General features: G+C 47.4%; 1 long non-coding RNA gene across 1 annotated transcript; it reads right to left on the reverse strand.

The window, feature by feature from the left end:
- Positions 1-5,316: 5,316 nt before the first annotated feature.
- Positions 5,317-6,296, reverse strand: LOC142879937 (uncharacterized). The gene is made up of 2 exons (XR_012925358.1): positions 5,583-6,296; positions 5,317-5,418 (listed from the first exon to the last, which is right to left on the reverse strand). It is a non-coding gene; the product is annotated as an uncharacterized LOC142879937 (long non-coding RNA).

The raw sequence follows: 6,296 nt of genomic DNA on the forward strand, positions 1-6,296 counted from the left end.
GTCCTGTAGATATCGCGGGAAAAAAAAAAAAAAAAAGGACTGACAAGTAAAGCAAAGCAGCAGGGTGAAATGTAAAATGCGAAACGGGTGCCGCAGCTGCGCAAATCCTTTCAAACATGTATCTGGTACAGTGTGTGCATGTGTGGGAAGGATGATGAGAAGAAGTGCGGGGGCGGGAAGGAAAAAATGGATGGGGGGGGGGGGAAAAGTATGACACACAAAGGAAAACTATTTCCAGCCGATAATACGTGAGCCACTTCACTGATCCCTGCCCTTCTTTTATTACGTAATAATCTCCCTGAATAATGCCTCCACTCCACTGAGTTACCCATCATGGATCAATCTGCGAGAGAGCCACGCGTTGCGCGCACGATTGTTCAATTACCGAGGCTGCGTCCGTTCCCTATTACAGCCGCCAAAATTAATCCGCCCGAGTGACATGCAGATGAGAGAGGCCTGAAATTGGTTGAGGTCTTTTTTTTTTCCCCCCACAAGGAATGCCTTTTCCACCACCATCCCCCCTTTCTAATTGTCCCGCAGGTGTAATCTTCCTGTCGTTTTATGGGTGGCAGTCATGCAAGCGGCGCAAGAGGTGGTCGGGATGGAAGGGAAAGCGACGATCGACGATCCCATTAAGGGCCCCGCTAGGTAGAAAATGTATCATTGGATCCAGGCGCGTGACACATTAGCACATCCTATTTCCCCGTGTTCGAGGGCGCCCCGAGAAAAGAATGGTGTCGGAACGAGGAGAAAGTTAAAATGAAAGGAACCCTTTCCCTTTTATAGGGAAAAACTGAGCTGTGGATTTTGCTGCATGCTAATGCCGGCGCTCTAACGCGTTCCAAAAGCAAAGCCACAGACAGAAAAATGTCTGCAAGCCATGAAGTCTAAGAGCTAGAGTTGCTAGCATGAACGTATAATAAGAACTGGATACCAGGCTGGCAACATGGTGGTGCGCCGATTTTTGTCTTCCAGTGGCCACTCGAGGTACTGCAGTAAAAAAAATCCCATGGGCCCAAAAAGCATTTTTCCCGTAGATTACAAAAATAAATGCTTATAATAATCAGAATATATCTCTCTATTGTATGTCTCTTTAAATAAGGGGACCTGGTTGCGAGTGGTGTCGAGGTAAAAGTTTTTGTCTTGTTGTCTCTGCATCTTTCTCAGAAGCAGAATCTAAAGTTAAGTTAAAAAGCTTAAGTCCCAGTGATTGTCACATCCTGAAGGATGCAAAATTTGTCCTCCACATTTGACCCTTTGTCCCCTGAGGGGCCAGTGGGCAGCAGCAGTGCCGCGTCCAGGAATCATTGGGTAATCTAACCCAAACATTCCAACTCTGAATACTGAGTGCCAAGCAGGGCGGCAATGGGTACCATTTTTATAAGTCTTTGGTATCACCCAGCCAGGGATCGAAGCAACAACCTACTGGTCTCAGGGCGAACACTCTACCGCTACACACTACCTTTGACCGTGCAAAGTGTCTTTGCACAGAGGGATACGCAGAAAGGGTGCTATTTACGCCACCCTCCGTAATGTCTGTTGGGCCTGTAATGATATGGTAACAACGGCACGGTGGCCAGCTTTAGTATCCACTATGAGGAGGCGGTGGCGGCGGCGTGTTCCTGGTCACCGTGGAATGCAGCGTTTGTGCTTTCACGCGCGGTAAAATGTTGCTCTAGCCGTAGCCCAATCTAGACGGACCCTTTACATATTAGTCAAACAGACAGAAGACTATGCCTCATAGTACTCGTAGTACTGCGAGTCCCTCCAGGACAAGTGGTGTTCCTTTTACGCACGTCAGGGTTTTCCTCCTTTGTTTGAACAATGTGCTGCGGCGTCGACTGCAGACCGGTCCGCAGGCCAGACCTTCCTCCCTGACATGCGACAGGATGAGGAAGGCGGTCGCGCCTCCTCAGCTCAGCTCGGGGTCACATGGACTTTTCCAGGGACGCCACAGCGTCGCAGGCTGAGCTGTAGCAGACATCATCATCAGGGCGTTGCTGTTTATTTCCTCTGAGCCACACAAAGCCGCGTGAAACCAAGAGGAATCCAGGCTGTTGGAGGGGTGAAGGAGGGGGGGGGGGGCGGGGGGCTGAGACAAAACTCATGAGTTCGCTTTTCCTCACGTTTTGAGGGAAGCTGTATCACAGCACCAGTAGTGTTGTATTCCGGTAAAGAGAAGTAAACGCAACGGCAAAGGCGGTCAACTGAAACGGGCTTGTTAATGTTCGGGCTAAAGATTCGAGTCCTGCAGCAATGCTTTCAATTGTTCCATTTCGTTTCCTTTCATACCTTGGTGCAACTGTGCAACTACCTGCATGGCAATTTATTTGCGCTAAATGAATTCCCCTCCAACCCCCCCGAGCAATTAGGGTGCCGGGGTGAATCTTTATGCACTTCAGCGGCTGTTTGCACCAGCGTGTTACTTCTCGAAGTCACTGCTTGGCGCAGTGCACCTTTTTTATTTATTTTATTTTTTACACGTTCTGAAATAACTCCCAGATATTGCCCTAACACCCACGGCACACAACCTCCTCCCGCGCGGAGAGTGTCACGCTCTCGCTGCCTCCGTCGCTGGATCTCGGCCATATTTGTGTAACCTGAAGCACTGTTTGTAATTCCTCTCACTCCGACGGCGTCGTGCCTCCTCTTCTCGACCCCCCAAGCCTCCATCGCGGCATCTGCACTGCTTTTCGGTGGATCCCCTGCCTAATGAGACTTTTTGAAAGAGGCATCTGTGACAGCAGTGACCCCCTCTTCCCCATACACACACACACACACATAAGCTCCTCTTCCACACCCCTCAACCTCCTCCACTGCTGCTGCTGCTACCTCAAAATCCGGGAAACCCTTTGAGCAGGCCGCTTTCACTGCTGTTTGCTCGGGACACCTCATTTCCTGGCTGATGTTTTGTCACAACATAGAAAGCATTTTTATCCTGCTTCTAGTTACTCATTACTCATGTTCGACAAAAAAAAAAGAAAAAGGCCTGAGACGGGGGAGAGATGAAGAGTGCAAGCAGAGGATCCATAACGGGATACGTGCGCACAGCCGACGGAGCTCATTATGCCTCCAGCTGAGCAGCAAAGGTCATTTCCAAATGTAAAACAACTGAGAACACGAGGTGCAAAACGTACAATTTGCGGCTCTCTCAGTCCTCCGCAAGTTTAAGTGTCCCGCGAGGTGCACAATTATATTCGCCAGCAGTGCGTGTGTCCTTCCTGTCAGTCAACTCCCCGGAAACAAAGGAGACGTCCATTCTTTCTCTCTCTCTCTTCCGAAAGCCCGCGTTAGCGTGGGTAACATAACCCCTCTATTAATCAGCTCATTGTTGTCGCCCCACCCACCACCACCACCACCACGAGAAGACGCCCAGCCAGGTGTTAGCCCCGCCCTTCGACCGCCTTATGGCTACTTTGTGTTGTCCCCTTCCAAGCCATGTGGAAGGTGCAACAACAGCATCAATTACATAATCTAACCCAAGCGTCTCTGCGAGGGGCTGTGAACAGAGAGCTGAATGTGCAGGTTTCTCAAATTTTCTAGATAATTAATCACACTGGAGACTTGAATGAGGAAAATATAATAAAGATATCAAAATGGGTACGACAGACTTTCTTAATAAGGGTGTGCTGCACAGATTTAAACACCATTACAGCAATGCTGGCGTGTGAATTACTCTGTGTCACCCCTGTGTGCAAACTGTGCACAGCAGCTTAATGGAAAAAATAAGTTGCGTGTGTGTGTGTGTGTGTGTGTGTGTGTGTGTGTGTGTGTGTGTGAGGGGGGGGATTTTCCCCCATTTTCTCCAGAAAAGAACTAACTTTCCAAGATTGGAGGAGGGGTGACTGTGGCATTCTTTTTCATCTCTATGTTTTATTGGCCATCTGACAAACTTAACGAGTTTGGCGCACAGGAAGAGGGCGATGCGTCGTGTCGATGTTGTCGCACCACACGCACAAAAAAGCTGCTGCGAACTCGGGCTCCCTGAAGACGGTTCGGAGCCGGCCGAGCCGGCCGAGCCGGCCGAGCCGAGCGAAGGGAGGGAGAATAAAAACGAAATGAGCTGCTCGGTTATTCTGGCTCGCAGCGCTGCTCCGTAGCAGTCTCTCTGAACTAGTGTCAGAGAATATCATGCAGCGGATCAGGATGAAGTCCCCTGACACACCAGTAGTCAAGGCAACAGGATAGTAGTGCACAGGCGTACGAGAGGGAGGCGGTGTAACTATCAATCTGGGGCACACAGAGGGCAAGGAATATACTGAGACTCGAGAGGAGGTGTATATCATTTTTTTTTTTTTTTTTGGGGGGGGGGGGTTATTCATTAAAAAAATACAGATATTTAATAAAGCTTAACAAAGATCGTTCCATCTTTAATATCTGACTGTCCCTTGTTGTATATTCTCAGTGGACTTTAAGAGAAAATTATGTCCGTGTGCTGTGATTGGTTGAATTTCCGAACAGTGAACAAGAGATCTTTACTAAATTGTCCTTTTTTTTCTTCTTTTTTTTTTGTTTTTTTGTTTACTACAGCCTGTGAACAGCGACAGATTTGTAGAGGTGCAGTGGAAGCAAGCAGGGCTGGAAAGCATCATCAACAGGCATCATTAATTTAAAGAAAGTTAGCACCCTTGGCATGTACAGTGTGTCTGTTCTACCGTCCAGATTAGCCGTAATGTTTTATTTCATAATGTTTTCTGTATTGTTTTGGGGGGTATTGTTTGCGAATGAATTAAAAGCAAACACGAGGCGTATCCATTCCTGTCAAACAAAAAAAACGGCACCCAAATGTTTTTGCACAACACCGTTTACCCTGAAATGGCTATTTTAAAAAAAAAAGGCATTTACCGATGTCAACATCTTAACGTTGCATCATCTGGTTTGAAGGAAAAATGTCCTTATAAATAGCGCACTGTGCCTTCAGCTCGCCAAGTAAGACGACTTGGGGATTGTTTACTTTAAAGCCACATGTTCACGTTGAACAACAGCGAACTTCAGGAGCAGTTTTTGAACGGATCTTCTCCTTTCTCTGTTTATTTTTTGTTTTTTGTTTTTTTTAAGGAGGGTATGTGATGATGCTGCTGGTGTTTTGGGTGTAGCCCATCTAGCACCCTCCTGCCACAGCTGCGCACACAGCAGCGACAACCGCTGGAGTGGAGCGAACAGTTATGGAGTACCGAGTTTGTTTGTTTGTTTGCTTTTTTATATCTTTAAGAAAATGCCATTGTGGAAAAAGACAACCGTTTCCACAAAGTGGGCGGTGGGAGGGACTTACCTTTTTTAATATCACTAGTCCCTTGTGATACGGTCTTTAAGGAGTCTTCCGGTTTCTGCTAGTCCACTTTTCCTTCGGTCTGGACGTCACCAACTTCACCGTTACAGCAGCAGTCCGAGCCGACACATCCTCCTTAGGGATACATTCTGTAAGGACAAAAAAAAAAAAAAAAAAATTACGAATAAAATAAATAACACACGGTGGTGACGGACGAGTCCGTCGAAAACTACAGTTTGCCCGAGTTGCGAGCGAGGTATTAAAGTTTAACGGGCGGGTTCGACCGCCGTTCCTCGGGCTCGGTTCTTATTACCTTCTTGCTCCACGGGTAGCGGCTTTATCACCCGCTGGAAGATGTGGCACACGGCTCCGCTTTCATCCGACGGGTCCACGTCGGCCACCGTAGGGTCCTTTCCCGCTCCGCAGGGAGCGAGGAAAGCGATTGTATTCGACGTGTGGGAACGTGATAATGGTTCCTTGCACTATCAACCGTCTTCATACTACAAAAGTGCCGTTTTTAAATAACTTGACGAACCTAGTTTTGCGTTTACAACGACGAGAGAAGCGACGAAACCCCCTCCGCGCGGAGAAATGGCTCCGTCCACGCTCGCTGCTGCCGCGGCTCCTTCCATCGTAGAAACAGTCGCAGCAGCCAGCGTCCTGTGGAAAATTGTCACTGGAGACTATTAATAGCGCAATATCTAAAGTAAACGACTGGCATTTGAGGGGAAATTTTCAGCAGAACAAGAAACACAAATACACACAACTGCGGTTTGTACACAGAGCTCGTTCACGTCGAGACTGAACAGAAAAAGAAATGCAGTTCTCAGTTTGAAGTGTCTGAACAACAACGATGAGCGCCTCTATTTCCAGATTTCAAACTAAATTATATTATAATAGTATTGAATAGATGTATTTTATTGATCCCAAATTGGGAAACTACACTTTTGCAGCTCTAAAACAATACAAAAATATAGTATTCACAAAAACATTCAAGTCAGTCTACATACAAACAAACACGAGCAGA

The sequence above is a fragment of the Nelusetta ayraudi genome, unplaced genomic scaffold (assembly GCF_046127955.1).
Source record: "Nelusetta ayraudi isolate G7.1 ecotype Tasmania unplaced genomic scaffold, CSIRO-AGI_Nayr_v1 ptg000151l, whole genome shotgun sequence".
Taxonomy (NCBI): domain Eukaryota; kingdom Metazoa; phylum Chordata; class Actinopteri; order Tetraodontiformes; family Monacanthidae; genus Nelusetta; species Nelusetta ayraudi.